General features: G+C 33.4%; 1 long non-coding RNA gene across 1 annotated transcript; it reads left to right on the top strand.

Moving 5' to 3' along the window:
• The first annotated feature begins 614 nt into the window (after nucleotides 1-614).
• Nucleotides 615-6,724, top strand: LOC125931010 (uncharacterized). The gene is made up of 3 exons (XR_007460334.1): nucleotides 615-726; nucleotides 5,444-5,598; nucleotides 6,531-6,724. It is a non-coding gene; the product is annotated as an uncharacterized LOC125931010 (long non-coding RNA).
• The last annotated feature ends 10,382 nt before the right edge of the window (nucleotides 6,725-17,106 follow it).

Raw genomic sequence — 17,106 nt, 5'->3', positions numbered from 1 at the left:
TTATATCTAATAGTCTATCTTGTGAGTTTATTATGAATTTTTTTCCTTGAGCAGATTCTTTTCAAAGAATATGGAGTCTTCAAAGGTCAACAGATGTAAGTCTTGAAGAGAGAAACAAATGCTAAAACAGATTGTCTCACAATCTACAGCAAAGCTAATAAGGGAATCTGGTAAAACTGGAAAAGCGGAATTATCTTTATAAGAAAAAAAAATGAAAGTAGCAGGTTCATTACCCTTGCTCCTTTTGATTTAAACTACAAAATTAAATAAATTACAATGCATAATCCATTATATAAGCTCCATTTAGTTCAGTAAAATTTGGTACAGCTGGGTAAAAGAGCAGATGGTGACATTGTGATTGTGGACAGCACTCTCCAAAATCTAATTGAGAATGCTTGAGGGGGGACAAAAAAGACTGGTGTAATATATAGATACCCATAGTTACATTTCACCCTAGATAACCATCATGCACATCTGTTCTTGGATATCAAGAAAAACATGATTCCTTTAGTTTTTTTATCCAGTAGGCTCATCAAATGCTTTATAGATTGAGGTGGGATATTCTGAGAAACATGTGTTTGAGTTTGCTGGTTTCTTAATTTACAGTTATTTCAACCAAAAAGAAATGGCTAACAGAACTAGAATTGAATCATTTCAGATGGAGTCTCCATCAGAGATTTGGGGAACTATAAGAGCATAATATATTGGATTCTGAGGAATGAAGAGGTAAAATCTGTAATTTGCATCATGAATTGTTTAAGTGGTTCACAAAAAGCCTCTACTATGCATACTGATTTTTATCAACAAAATTTGATCATTGTGTCTACAGAACACATTACATGATCTTGTGGTGGAATGGTCAAACCAAATAATTTTACAGTTGAGTAAACCAGGCCTCAAATAGAAATCATTATTTTCATAAGGTCATGCAGCTTTTTAGAGAAAATCTAATATTTAAATTTAGTCTCAGTATCAGAAAGATTTTATACGTAATTATCATAATTTCTGACACTATACAGTTTAAACAGTAGATTAAGGTATTATCCCACATAACAAAATCATCAGAAAAGGGGGCAGATAATCCGGCGTTGGTTACTTAAGCAGTTCAACGTTGTCATCAGCAATCGACGTACCTTCCCTATCTTCACTGGGCCACCTTATGACAGATATGACATATTTGATCCCAAGGCTGGTTCCTCCTTGGTCACAAGATATCTGAGCTGGAGGTAGCCTCTGCAGAAAGCTGATCTCTTCTTTCATTTAGTGTAACATAGAGAATCTTTTAATCCAATCTGGCCAACTTAAGATATTCTACACATTTTTTGATAAGAGTCAACAAAATGCCAAGTGGGATGATGATGATGATGATGATGATGACGACGACGATAGTGATAATACTAAAACTAGCAATCAATGAATATATATTATGGGACAAGTTCAGGTGCATTATATATTTTAATACATATTTAGTATATATGAATATATATATATATTCATGTGAAATGGAAACTGTTAGGCAACAAATAACACTAACAACAAATCGTTCTCTTAACCCTAGTATTCTACATCATCTCATGTGTATAAGGAAAACCCTTAATAGAAAAAAGTCTGGGTAATTAGTTATTTTGTTATTGTGTTTTAATGTAAATTAATAAAATAGAGAAAATTATGTCTGGTGGAGATCTTAAAGTTTTTAGTCAAAACACCTACCTTATTCTTTCATTAAAAATTGACTCCACTTTTGAAAACCTGGTGTGACAAAAACATACTATCTGGTAAGCCAGTCTGCAATTTCAAAAAAGGCCTATAGAGAAGACATTGCTGCAGTTTATATGACCACCAGCGGTGGTAGATTTCCTTCTATTCTTTGGTAATAAAATATTTAAGTGTCCCTGTATTACTGTTACAATTTCCAAAACATGAAAATGTGAAGTTGCATCCAATTCTTTGTCTTTATAAATCATTTACACAATTTTTGCTTTAGGTTTGAGACTGCTTCCCACAAGCATTTTTTTTTTTCAAACTCTTAACTGAAATATAATCGTGAATTTTCACAAATTTAGCACAATTACATACCAGCATCCAGATCAGGAAACAAGACATTAATATCATCCCAACTACCAGTAATTAAGTTGGTTTTATTTATTATGTCTCAATCCTTTTAAATCTCATTGTTGGCTATTATTTCTCTTACCCTTCATCTCTCCCTCTCCCTCTGCAAATACAGAATTGAAGCAACATTACCCACAGTGTCAGTGCAAGAATTCAACCTCCATAAATATATATATATGTGTGTGTGTGTGTGTGTGTGTGTGTGTGTATTCAACCTCCATATATACATATATATGAATACATATATATTAAATATATATATGTATATATATATATATATATATACATATATATATTTTAGGTTAAAATTCAACAAGAAACTTTACACAAGCCATGACGTTGAAGTCCAGAAACAACTGCATCATGCAGATGATGAACATTTACTTTTGCAAATACTCTATTCTTTATTTGACAACTTTAGTTGACATGTCTCCAGAATTTTAGGACAATGATGAATAATATATCGCAAATTCTCTCAATTCAAAATATCTACTCTTTACTTATGTCAAATCATTTAATATGCAGAGGTTAGATTTACACTCTCATATCACACTAGCAAGTATAGTAGCAAGACCCCTATAAAGCTGGTACTGTAAAACATTAGTGTTTTCCTGAGGCCCTTTCAAAAACTAGTATGTCATTAATTCATTTGCCAGTGGATAGTTAATGGTTAGTTAATATTTATTCTGAGTATTAAATAGTTTGTTATGCTTTGTTTCACATCTAGTGTTATTCGAAATTGGAAGAATGAAGTAAAAAGCATTTATTAATTTTCAAAATATGTATTCAGAAGTTACATCTCAATAACTTTGGTGCTATTTGTGTTTTTTTTTTTTTTTCAGTTAATGTGCCAGACTCCCCACAGAATAGACAAGAAGTTACATTTTGTTTCCCAACAATAGAAATTCAAAAGGTTCTAATAATCAGCTAACTCGCTTAGCAAAATAAAACAAAAATTTTACTGAATTTTTCTATTCTAAATTAAGCAATAATCCAGTTAAAAATTCATTTGTACATACATTGTCTTCATACTGACATTGTATTTATATATCCATAAAGTACGGATTTTCTAATCAAACTTGTTATTCTTTAGTTCTGTGAAAATGACTTTAAGGTAATCCTCATTGGTAATCTTTGGTTGGTGTAAACATATTGATTTAAAATCATCAGAATATTCAGGAATCTCTAAGAATCATTAATAATTGTTACTGAACTAAACTAGAATGCTCAATGTCCTAGCTTCTAGATGAAAAGTTAAAAGAGTGAAAATACTGGGGCACCTGGGTGGCTCAGTCAGGTAAGTGACCATCTCTTGATTTGGACTCCGGTCATGATCTCACAGTTCGTGGGATCAAGCCCCTGTTGGGCTCTGTGCTGAACGCGCCAAGCTGGCTCAGGGTTTTCCCTCTCCCTCTCTCTCTGCCCCTGCCCTGCTCTCTCTCTCTCTCTCTCTCTCTCTCTCTCAACTTAAAAAAAAATGTAAAACTCCTTTTCTTTTTTTTAAATTGGCTTTCCAAGTATGTTTACTTAAAATTTCTTACCTATGAACTACTATGTGATGTAATGTCTAAGTGTTAATATAAATGTTGTAATGATATTCTATACATATTAATCATGCATTTTCTATATTCAGGCTTTGTTTTAAGACTTTGAATGTTTCATCTCTTTTCACCCATAAAAAGATAGAGTTACTGCTGCCCTGGGATTAAATGTGTGTGTGTGTGTGTGTGTGTGTGTGTGTGTGTGTGTATTATATGAATATACAAAGCCATAGCTATATTTACACATTTATATAATTATGTGTACACACACACACATATATGTTTCAAAAATAATTGGGCTATACTTGTTCTATGTGGTTGGTACACTTTAGGAAAAATACATTTGCTTAGAATATATTCTATTCTATGCAACTAAAATCTTATTGTACAATAGGTACTACAAATACAAGTGAAGTGAAGTCTTAGTAGTTAACATTTAGATAGAGGTAAGTTTAAGTCAGACATCTGAGACATGAGAGGGTGAGAAGGAAGATAAAATTATAATGTACATTAGTGTTAGAGGTGACTTCTGAAAGTATATATCCAAATAACATATTTAACCTGAAGAATTTTACCAAAATAAATCTGCAATCTCTTTCAATGAAGCTTACATATTCAGATTTTTAAAAATGGAGAAAACAATGACTTCATTTAATTAAATTGTGTCTTATATTTTCCCCTAATCAATGGACTTGGGTCAAGGTGAGTGGGGAATTCTATAACCTAAGATCCTCAGTAAGAAACCAATCATCTCCAGTTCTCTTTGGATAGTATCTGATAATTGTTGTCAAGAGTACTCCAAATATTATTTTTATTATTTGAATAACAACACTTAATATGGTATCTATCCTCTTAGCAAATTTCTAAGTGTATAATACAGTGTTAACCATAGGCACAAAGTTGTATAGACCTCTGTGTCATTACAGAGCCTAAGATATTAGACAATTTAAAATTGAAGGATCAGGTCAATTAGAATAAATTCTACCATTTAAATTATACTCGCAAGCGCACGTGCGCGCGCACACACACACACACACACACACACACCCCAAGACTTAAAAGAAAATCTGTATAAATTTCCATTTTAGATTTACTTTTCAGGTTTGACAATAACAAGAGTGTGTATAGCCACTTCTCCAAACATTCAGGTTTATAGAGCAGTTAACATTTGTACTTAATTTGTATTTTCTAGTCCTCAGTAATTCAGGCACCTGCTTTCAAACTGATAAGCAATTTATCTCAACGTTTCAACAACTTCAGATTTTATGGAATGTTTTGAAGATTTAAAGAAGCTTTTAAAACTGATTAAAATGTTTTAGACTAAAAAGTAATCTTCACTGTAATGTTAAAATTTGACAATATTCTCTTAGAGAACCCCTTCAAAATAGTTCTTTTTGAACTTTCTCAAACAGGCCCATTAAGTTGTAGAATCTAAAGTCATCATTAAATTAATAAAATCCTTTGTCATCAAAATGGACATAAATTTGATCATGTGAGTATAAAATGAACATTACATAATTTTCATATCAATTACGCTCAGATATGAAATCTGTTTTATATCACAGCTGTATTTATGCATTCAAAATTACATTGAAAATTGAAGTCATGATCTTAATAGTTGTGTAATTTTGGTCTTATCTATATTGCAATAAAATATTGGAATTTGACTAAAATTATTCAGAATATTTAGACAAATTCTCACTGAATTATGCCTATTAATGTACACTGAAATACATGCATGAGAAATACTTGCTTATAATTGTTTATTTAACATGTATTTTATTATTAAGGTCAGAGAAGACATAGTTTTAGTGCAAAAATCAAGATACAAGTTATGAGTGTTGTGGTGGTGTTTCTTTCTGCTCAATGAATGTCTCAGAACCTAAACATTTTCTTCATCTAGATACTACTTTGGTTGTTGGAAGGAAAAAGAAAACAGAGAAAGGTAAGTGAAAGGAGGAGTTAAAATCCAAAATATGTTCAGAGATTAATGCACTCACTGAGAACTGGGGATAAAATCTACAACTGACATAGATGTATAAAATATTAATTTAGGGGCGCCTGGGTGGCTCAGTCAGTTAAGTGTCTGACTTCAGCTCAGGTCATGATCTCACAGTTTGTGGGTTTGAGCCCCACATCGGGCTCTGTGCTGACAGCTCAGAGCCTGGAAACTGCATCGAATTCTGTGTCTCCCTCTCTCTCTGCCCCTCCCTTGCTTGCACCGTGTCTCTCTGTCTTTCAAAAATGAATAAACGTCAAAAAAAATTTTAGTATTAATTTATTTCTCCTTTTTTTACTAAAGAACTGGTTCAATTAGAAATCAATATTAAAGAGTGGGGTAGGAGCATTCCACATGTATCAATTCTTCAAGGATTAAGATTAAAGTTGTATACAACATTCTCTTGATAATATTTCTTTTTTGTTTCCTCATCATCTTCCTGACTTACAAATGCATCTTCTTCTCAGGATATTTTCCTATAAATTTTCTTCTTCTTCATTACCCTCTAGATAAAATGTGGTTTTTATGCTGGTGCCTCTCAATGTGTCTTTTTTTATCTTTACTACTCTCAGAACTCCATTGCTAGCTAACTCTGTAATGGCCACCTACTCCTGAATCTCTTCTTCTAAATGTATTATTTCATTCTAACCAATAAGAATAAATGGAAATCCATTCTTCTTATTGGAATAGACACCTTAGAAAATTATTGGCTTCTCTGAACGTCTCATCCAAATCCGTCTGAAAATCTTTATGAATCAAATTTCAATGTCTGCCTAGAATTTGGTTATTTTCTAATGCGAACACCATTCTTGTTCAACTCATTATCATTTCTCCCTTTTATTACTACAATAACTCATTACATATCTCTACCCTCCCAGAATTGTGATTCTTCAGTTTGCTCTCCAGAAAGAAGCCAAAGTGATGCTGCTAAAACATAATCCAACCATGTAACTCTTCAGCTTACCTCAGTATCCCTGTTCTTTGTCTACTTGAAATCTGACTAAAAGACATTATAAGATTTTGCTATATTGTCTATCATCTGAAAAGAAAATAATACAGTGATCAAGATTAATTAAACACATTTTCATGAAACTATGTTTAAGCCTCCTGAATTAATTGCCTGTAATGGAATCACTTTCAAAGTTCTTAAATATCTAATGGGAAAAAGTTTTTGTTATTTACAGATTTTTGTTAGTCCTATGTGTTGCTTTTATGACACTGAGCAAAAATAGGTTTTAATATTCTAGTTTTTGTTAGTTTATTTTCTAACTATAGAAAACAGATAGATGGTTACCAGAGGAAGGTAGGTGGAGAGATGGGAGAAATACATGAAGGGGATTAAGAGCATATTTGGAATTTAATTTTTAGGAAAATAAAATTATGTTTTCAATGTCAGAATATTGGAGTACTATTATTGTTTAATGTATCTTTATTTCTTTTTTTAAAGTTTATATTAATTTTCTAATATTAAGTTTTTAATTAATGGCTGGGTATGCATGGTTAAAGCAGAATGATAGGAAAATCATTCCATGGTAATCGAATAAACTAAGAAAAATTAGCAAAAAACAAAAAAAAATGATCTAATTGTGGATGATATTCCACTGCCCACCAGCATTAGTGATCCTTCTTTGTGCATGAGAAGAATTACAATTTTCTGCTTCTCAAAATTAGTTGTTTTCATGAGACTCACATGATAGGTGAGCATAAATGATGTCTTTTTATTTAGATACTGAAGCAAGACACTAAAAATAAACTAATCAAAAGATTAACCATGAGAAAAATTCATAAAAATAATTAGAAGGACTCACATGAAATAATTTAAAGTGGTTATATCTAGAGTGTTGTCATGGGCTGAGGTAAAGGTGGAAATATCCATTTTATGTTTAAAAGGAGATCCTTGGGGTAGGGAGAGTCAGAGAAAAATACTATGAAGGAAGAATTTGACAAGTTGCTTAGGCATTGGTGCAGTTAATCACTGTAACTGCTATTTGGAGCTTATTGAACTTTAGTCTTGCTTACTTTCACCTAGATAATGTTGATAGAGTCAAATTTCTCAGACATTTTTCTCCACATATCATTCCAAATCTATTTTAATTTTTTAAATGTTTATTTCTGAGAGAAAGAGAAAGAGAGAGAGAATATGAGAGCGAGCAGGGGAGGGGCAGAGAGAGACACAAATACAAAATCTGCAGTAGGCTCCAGGCTCTGAGCTGTCAACATAGAGCCCAAGGTGGGGCTCGAACTCATGACCTGTGAGATCATGACCTGAGCCAAAGTCAGACACTCAACCGACTGAGCCACCCAGGAGCCCCTTCCTTCTTTTTTTAATGTTTATTTATTTGAGAGAGAGAGAGAATGAGAGAGAGAGAGAGACAGAGAGAGAGAGAGAGAGAGGGAGGGAGGAAGAGTACAAGAAGAAGAGGGGCAGAAAGAGGGAGAGCAAGAATCCCAAGCAACTTCCACCCTGTCAGCACAGAGACGAATAGGAGAAACCAAGAGTCAGAAGCTTAACCGACTGAGTCATCCAAGCACCCACATCTTCCTTCTTTTTCTAAATATTTATTTATTTTGAGAGAGAGAGAGAGAGAGATCACGCAAAAGCTCGCACAAGGGAGGGGCAGAGAGAGAGAGGGAGACAAAATCCCAAGCAGGCTCCATACTGTCAGAGCAGAGCCCAACATGGGGCTCAATCTCACAAACTGTGAGATCATGAGCTGAGCCAATATCAAGAGTCAGATGCTCAACCAACTCGGCCACCCAGGTGCCCCCCAGCTTCCTTCTTTAATACTTTTCTTCAGGGTGGTCATCAAACAGAGCTTTGTGACTACAGTGGAACAAAATTTTTTGTCTCTTTCTCTGGTTCTATTTTCTTATATTGATCATATGAATTTACTCTTCCTTCTTTTGTTCTTTCTGACAAAATTTTGGAAAATATAGCTAGAGTTTGGTAAATAACTAGTTGCATAGATGTTGGCATTATACACACACATATACATACACCACATATATGTTTATTATATATAATATATATGTTTATTATGTTATTATAAATATAAAAATATATTAAATATATATGTGCGTATACACACACAAATTCCTTTTAGTTTCAATTTACTAGGTATTAGGGTTCTGTTAAGAGTGTATAATATAGGGGTTCCTGGGTGGCTCAGTCGGTTAAGTGTCCGACTCTTGATTTTGGCCTAGCTCAGGTCATCATCTCATGGTTCATGAGTTTGAGTCCCATGTTGGGCTCTGTGCTGAGAGTGCAGAGCCTGCTTGAGATTCTCCCTCTCCTTCTCTCTCTGTCCTTTCCCTGCTTGCACTCTGTCTCAAAGAAATAAACTTCAAAAAAAAGTGTACAGTATAGCTGAAGTCTGTCATTTTTAATCACTGCAGAATGATCCAGGTTGGAGGTGCAGGAATGTGTTCTAGACAGAAGACAATGTTAAAGGTTGTATCCTATTCGCAGTAATGCAAGTGGCTCTATTTGTCTGATGCCGACAGAGCAAGTAGAGGAAGAGATGTGCTAAGAAACTGAGATGTTGATGGAGATGTCAGGTCTCAAAGCGTCTTCTAAACCACACTACATGAGAATCATGAGGCATTGCTAAAGGGATCTGAGCAAGAGGCAGAAATGGTGAGACATGTTTCTTAGCAGCTATGGCTCCAAGGGGTTTCCTATGGGAATTTAAAACTCTTCTACCCATTTCAAATAGTCTCCTCCATTCTTTGATGGAATATTTAATATTTTTGAAATTTTATTACAAACATAATACAAATGCAGTTTCACATACAAGTCCTCTTGTTATCAAACATTTTGAAATATAAACCAGTCTCATATTGGCATTCTTTTAGAACAACCACAGATCCTTTTCCTTAGAATAACTTACTGTTGTTGTGGAAATGAAATAGACACTAACAAAACTGAAGTCTAAGAGCTCAACTAACAAGTTTTCATAACAGTTAGGGGGATCTGGCCCCAGGTGGTAGCAGTGGGGAAGGAGAGAAGAGCCTGCTTTAGAAAAATAATCAGGAAATATAAGACAGGGGTTTTAGCCAATTTGAAATGAGATCTGAGAAAGAAGAAGGTATCAAGAATAGGAACCATATTTTTGGTTTTGGCATCAAGGTTGCAAATGGACAGGTATATATTAGAAATAATAGATTTTTGGGGGCAGCTGTCATAAACTAAGCTTTAAGCATGCTGAGATGAGTGATATATGGGACATCTGGATGCAAGCATTTGGCAAGTTCATGCTTTATTGTTGTTGCTACTGTCTAGTTTTCATGTCTAGTTAGTATGTCCTTATCCAGAGACTATCTAATGTAATTTTTGTGCATGTCCTACAATGAATCCAGAGTACCATGATGATAGAACTCAAAACTGAAAACATACACCTGTCTTTGATATCTTATTACAATAAGCTCATGTGTCCTAAAAACACTTCAATTACTATATAAAATTAATTAATCACATGTATCTCTATACCCTGTGCAAAGTAAAACATTGAATGACTCAACAATTCAATGGCTCAACAACAAAGAGCCATTCTCTTCAACATGTTAATGATACGGTTGTAGAAATGTTTGTTAAACAGTCCAGATATCATACAAATCTAGTTTTAGACACTATTTTTGTATGATATTAATTTACATATAAAATTTAAAACTTACAGTTTTTCCTAAATATTTGGTCTAATTTTTTTTCATATAAGTCAAGAACAGGGAAACAAAATTAACCCTGCACAAATATAATCCTATCCTACACAAATAAGATAATGAGAGGATTATAGATTAAGATTTATTTTCAGAATATGGATGTGAGAGGAAATTCAAAATGTAAGCTTTTATATTACAAAATAATTAATGAACAGTCCCCAAAATTAGTTATTTTGGCTTTTTACCAAGTTATATGAAAATGAAACAAAGAAGAAAGCACATTGGATTTAAAGACAATAAGGAAGGGGGGAAAAAAGACAGTGAAGATAGTTTCCAAAACTCCAAAAGAACAAAGCTTTGCATAACAAAACTTGCAGAAGAATCTACCTCAGCAGATCTCACCATGATAGTATCTGAATTATTGAAGAAGGTAATTCAGGTGAAGCATTATCTACAGAGATTTTTAACATTGATGAATTTGCTTTGTTTTGAAGCACATTCCTCTCAGAGCTAAAAGTAGTGGGGTGTGTGTGTGTGTGTGTGTGTGTGTGTGTGCGCGCGCACGTGTGTATGTTTCTGAGCATAGCATGCACGGCATGACATGACAGATTTTCAGACTTCTTTTCCCTTTCCCCACTCTTACCTTCAACCCTTGCTCTCTGACAAGCAAAAAGATGAAGAACAGATTCTCATTTATTTCAAGTTTGAGGATGCTGCATGGAGACACAGGTTGTGTGTAACTGTGTGTGTTTGTGCAGGCATTGTAACAGAGGGTGGTTATCCCAGATATCTAGATTTCACTTGAAAATGGTGAAAGAGAAGGATTTAAGATCAGGGGTGCCAAATTCCACCACTAAAAGAAATACTTCATCTGGTGTAAAAGTGATTAGTCAGTCAGAGAAAGACAAATATATGATTTCACTCATATGAGGGCTTTAAGACACAAAATAGATGAACGGATGGGAAGGGAAGCAAAAGTAATAAAAAACAGGGAGGGGGACAAAACATAAGAGACTCTTAAATATAGAGAACTGAGAGTTACTGGAGGGGTTGTGGGAGGGGGGATGGGCTAAATGGGTGAGGGGCATTAAGGAATCTACTCCTGAAATCATTGCTGCACTATATGTTAACTAATTTGGATGTGAATTTTTAAAAATTAGATTAAAAAAAGTGAGAACTTTTCCAAGAGTTCCAAGTGCTTACGAATAGAAAATATAAATGCTAAGTAAAAATAAATCAGTCAGAGAAATACAAATACCCTATGATTTCACTCTTGTGTGGAACTTAAGAAACAAACCAACAGGGAAAAAAATAAGAGAGAGAGGCAAATCAAAAAAGAGACTTTTTAAAAAAGTTTATTTCTTTGAGAGAGAGAGAGAGAGAGAGAGAGAGAGAAAGAGAGAGAAAGAATCTCAAGTAAGCTCTGCACTATCAGTGCAGAGTCCGATGCAGAGTTTGATGAAGGGGGAGGGGCTTGATGGTGGGAGCTGGATCTCATGAACTATGAGCCCATATCAAAAGTCGGAAGCTTAACCAACTGAGTCACCCAGATGTCCACCCAAAAAGGACTCTTAACTATAGATAACTAATTGTTACCAGAAGGGAGGTGGGTGGGGGAATGCATGAAATAGGTGATGGGGATTAAGGAGTACAGTTGTGATGAACAGTAGGTGATGTATGGAATTCAACCACTATATTGAATACCTGAAACTAATATAACACTGTATGTTAACTAACTCACTGGAATTAAAAATTTTTTTAAAGAATAGGAAACACAAAAAAGTTTTAAAACAGGATTTCCACTTTCAAATTTTGTTCTCCCACACTGAAAAAAAAAAAAAACAAAAAACAACACAAAAAGCAAAATTCTTATTTGTTCACTAACACTATAAAAACTACCTGATACTGGTCTAGAATGTAGGAGATTCTGATTTCATAAATGGTATCTCTTTTCTTTTTTCCCATTCTAGTGCTTCCATTGTTTTGATTACAACAGAGTAATCAACTTTCCTTTCTTTAAGGAACTTCAAGAGATCTTTGTAGAGAAAGTCTGTGGTATTTGAACCTCACCATTGGATTTGTTATTATAAAACAAACATAGCCCTAGGCTCTGCCTCCTAATAATAGAACTTTGGGTAACTGACTTTATTTTTTTGATATCCTTTTTTTCATCTGTAAATAAGAGATTAGAGTGCTTGGTTTATAGGATTATAGTTAGACCAAATAAAATGATAAGTATATTGATAGACAAAAGTATTTAGTATGTTATTGTTATAATCAATTTATTTCATAACCACTGCTTTTTATTTAATATTATTGGTTTTTTTCATTTTGTATTTTAAAAATCCACTAAGAATGCTAGGAATTAATTATTTTTTAATTTTAATTTTAAAATTGAGTATTTTGTATTAAAAAAATAAATCTAAAACAAAAATTTATCTTCAGGAATTTAAGTTCCATTAGTAAAAAAAATAAATTATGCCTAATTACTCTTTCTCCAAATAACAGTAATAAGCTATGTAAACTATGAATATACATTATACATTATATATGTTACGACATATATGTAATACAGATTGTATACAATATGCTACATTTTATATAGAGTGTAATAGAATACAATATAATAGTTTGAACACACTGATGAGAAAACAAAAGGAAGCAGAAAGCCAGAGTGAAACAAAGCCTAAGAGAAAAAAAAAAAAAATATATATATATATATATATTATCAAGTAACATAACAGAGAAAACTTTCCAATTCATACAGAAATTTTACTGGATTGCAGAATCAGATTTTGAAGTTGGGTTTGCCAGAGTGGCTGCACACTGAAGCAGGAGAACCTTAGCAAAAAGAAACAGGAAGATGAACCATCAAATATACAAATTCATCTCAAAAGTATGGCTGACTCTCTGTGAAAAGGAGGCTGAGAAGGCACCCTGCAGGAACACAGCAGGAAACCACATTAAGAAGGCTAAAATTGCTGAAAAGGGATGAAAGCAGCTACCCAGAGCTGTATAGACAGGATTAGGAGTACAAAACCTGCTGAGTTAAAGGATCTTGGCAAAAACCTCTTAGTGTCAGCGAAAATCCAGAAATCATGCCTTAAGGATAAGGGTTGCATAATAGGATTAAGGGGTAGTTTAAGATGAAAGACAGAAGTGAAATAAACTCACCAAAATAAAACCTAAAACCAACCCTACCTCTAGATCAAGACAATTCACCTGTAATTGTCTGCCTACTAGTACCACACACATATCCCCATAGGCAAATCACACTGAAACCGCTAAAAATCAAAACTAAGATGCCATAATGAAAGCAGGTAGAGAAAGTGGACTCTTAAAATAAATGCAAGATATGAATGATGGCTGGTTTCTCATTAATAACAATAAAAGACAAAATAAACTTTAAGTTGTTTAAAAATATGTAATATGTTAATTAGAATTCTATATCTAACAAAACCATTTTAAGATAAAATAGAACCTCACAGTACTAGAAATAGCAAGAAAAATTCTTCAAGATGAAACAAATTTGTATAGGATGGAAATGAACTTCTCTAGGAATGAAAGAACAATGAATCGCATCACAACTGTATCTGATCAAAATCAATTAGCAAAATGTGGATTTAAACACAATTATATAAATAATGATACTAAGTGTAAAATAACCCAGCACTGATAATGAAAGCAAAAGTTCTCAGAATGGATTAAAATCAAGAAACAGATAACATCAACTTACCATAAAGATACGTCAAATCAAAATACATTGGTAAAGGAGGTATCATGTGAATACTAAATTTAATAGCATGGCTATATTAATATTAAACAAAATAGACTCCAAGGTAAGGAATATTATCAGAGATGAAGAGGATTTCATAATGATGAATGTGTAAATTCATCCAGACATAATAGTTCTAAAAGTATATGTATTTAATAAAGTAACTAAAAAACACATGAGGCAAAAATAACAAGCCTAAAGACAGAAGTAAAACAGTGCTCCTTTGACTTTGAAGAATTTAAAATGCTGACCTCAGTAATGAAAAAAAAGGAACAAATTATTTAAATCGAGAAAATTCAAATAGCACTATCACCAAATTAATCTAACTGACACATACAGAACACTGCAACAAAAAACTGCAGAATATCCATATTTTGTGTGTATGGAATGCTCATGTTTCTGGACCATGCAACAAAACTCAATTAATACCAAAGAGAAGAAAAGATACAGGTATGTCCATTTCTAATAGAAATGGAATAAAATCATAAATAAACGAGAATAAGACCTCTAAAGAATCTCCAAGCAGGTTTTTTTTAATTTTTTAACTTTAATTTATTTTTGAGAGACAGAGAGAGACAGAGTGCAAGCAGGGGAGGGGCAGAGAGAGGGAGACACAGAATCTGAAGCGGGCTCCAGGCTCCCAGATGTAAGCAGAGAGCCCGATGCAGGATTCGAACCCACGGACCGTGAAATCATGACGTGAGCCAACATCAGATGCTCAACTGACTGAGCCACCCAGGTTCCCCAAGAATCTCCAAGAGTTTTAAAATTAGGCAACTCACTACATAAGTCAAGAACCCATCAATCACAAATAACATTAGGAAATACTTTGAATGAAAGGATAATAAAGCACAACATACTCAGTATGTGGAATAAACCTAGAGCAGTAAATAAGAAACGTATAGCTTTCAATGATTAAACAAGAAAGATTTACAGTAAGTTATCTATTTTCTATCACAAGCTTGACAAAAAAGAATAAGCTAAATATAAAATAAATAAAGAAAAAAGAAACTCTCTGAAAGAGAATTACACATGAATAGAGAAAATCTTAGAACCAAAAAATGTTTCTATGAAAAATTTAGTAAAACCAATAAACCCTTAGTAAATGTCCCTAAGAAAGAGAGAATACATAAATTTCCAATGCCAGGAATAAAAGAGGGGAAATTCTATATATCCTGCAGACATTAACACTGTGAGAGAATATTATAAACAACTCTGAGTATAATCAACAAAATGCACAGTATCTTTGACCACACAATGTATCAAAACTCAGAAAAATAAATAGAAAATACGAAAGCCTATTATATGTTAAAACAATTGTATTTGTCCTTTAAAACTTGCTCCAAAAGAAACAACCATACCCAGATTATTTCACATAGGATTTCAATAAAATATTTAAGAATTTATAATATTTGTACACATTTTTTTTTCAAAAAGTGGAGGTGGTGGAAACACTATTCAACACATTTCATGAGGTCAACATAACCCAGTTATCAACCCTTGATAAGAATGTTACAAGAAAGTATAATTATAAACAAATATCCCTCTTAAATATAAAAAAATATTCAAAACTAACTGGAAAATCAAATCTATTAATATAAAAATGAAAATGCAGGATAGCCAATGCTATTTTAAATATTCAAAAAGTAATCAAAATGTTCAAAATTAGGTATGCAAAAATAACCACATTAAGAAACTCAAGGAGAAAAAATGCACAATCATCTTTATGGACTAAAAATAGAATTTGACAAAAAAAAAGAAACAGATTTTGACAAAATTTGATAGTCTCTAAAAGCAAGAATTCTTTACAAACTAGGAGTCAAATTCACAATTCAAAGGGAATGTACTAAAGCCCAGAGCCAATGTCATGCTGAATGGTAAATTTTTGAGTACTCTCACATTAAGTCTAGAAAAGAAGTGAAAGTTTGTCTTCACTATTTCTATTCAACACTGAAACAAAGGTACTAAACAGGAATAAAAATTGATAATATATACATATATATTTCCTTATTCGCATATACCATTGTTCTAAATAGACAAACTCTAAGGAATTTAGAAAAGAAAGAAAGAAAGAAAGAAAGAAAGAGAAAGAAAGAGGAAGGAAGAATATTAATTCTTTTTAAGTTAAGACTATTACTATGCCACTTTGGGCTCTCCATGATTGAATTAATAGGCATAGAATAGGTACTGGTTGGAGTGACTGATGATCATTTCTAAGGAGAAATTGTGCCACTACTGTACAAAAGAAGTCAAGAAAACTATGTCTGGGATACAGAAATTTCCTTGGGATGGCTCTTGGTATACCATACCATGGTTGAAGTCAATGGAAAACTACAACAAACTAATTCAGGCAGGGCTGCTAAAGGCCCAGACCCTTCAGGAATGAATGATTGGGTTACCTGACCAGGTAAAGAACCATGACCAGCTAAGGTGTTTGTTAAAGGCAAAGGTAATATGGGATGGGAAGTAAATGTCACCTCAATTAAAAGTTGAATTTTATGGGGCGCCTGGGTGGCTTGGTCGGTTAAGCGTCCGACTTCGGCTCAGGTCATGATCTCACGGTCCGTGAGTTCGAGCCCCACGTCGGGCTCTGTGCTGACAGCTCAGAGCCTGGAGCCTGTTTCAGATTCTGTGTCTCCCTCTCTCTCTGCCCCTCCCCTGTTCATGCTCTGTCTCTCTCTGTCTCAAAAATAAATAAACGTTAAAAAAAATTTTTAAAAAAAGTTGAATTTCAACTTCTATGAATCAGGGACAATCAGATTTATGATTTTTTTCAAGGCATTTTAAGCCAACATCATATTTATGTATATATCAATGGATTTTAGACCAATATCCTACATAAAGCTAAAATTTAATATTTAGTATAACACCCATCCCTGACTTAAACTCTCTGACTCTCCTAGCACTCCCTAACTATCGATCCATTCCACTCCTAGAACGTGCTATTGCTGGAACATGTCAGTACACTCTACTTTAGTGCCATTAATCCTAAAAAGGAAAGCTGGAAAGCTCTAAATTAA

Source organism: Panthera uncia, chromosome A2 (genome assembly GCF_023721935.1).
Source record: "Panthera uncia isolate 11264 chromosome A2, Puncia_PCG_1.0, whole genome shotgun sequence".
NCBI classification, from domain to species: domain Eukaryota; kingdom Metazoa; phylum Chordata; class Mammalia; order Carnivora; family Felidae; genus Panthera; species Panthera uncia.
The sequence above is the reverse complement of the archived record's forward strand: the minus strand, read 5'-3'. Positions and strand labels throughout refer to the sequence as shown.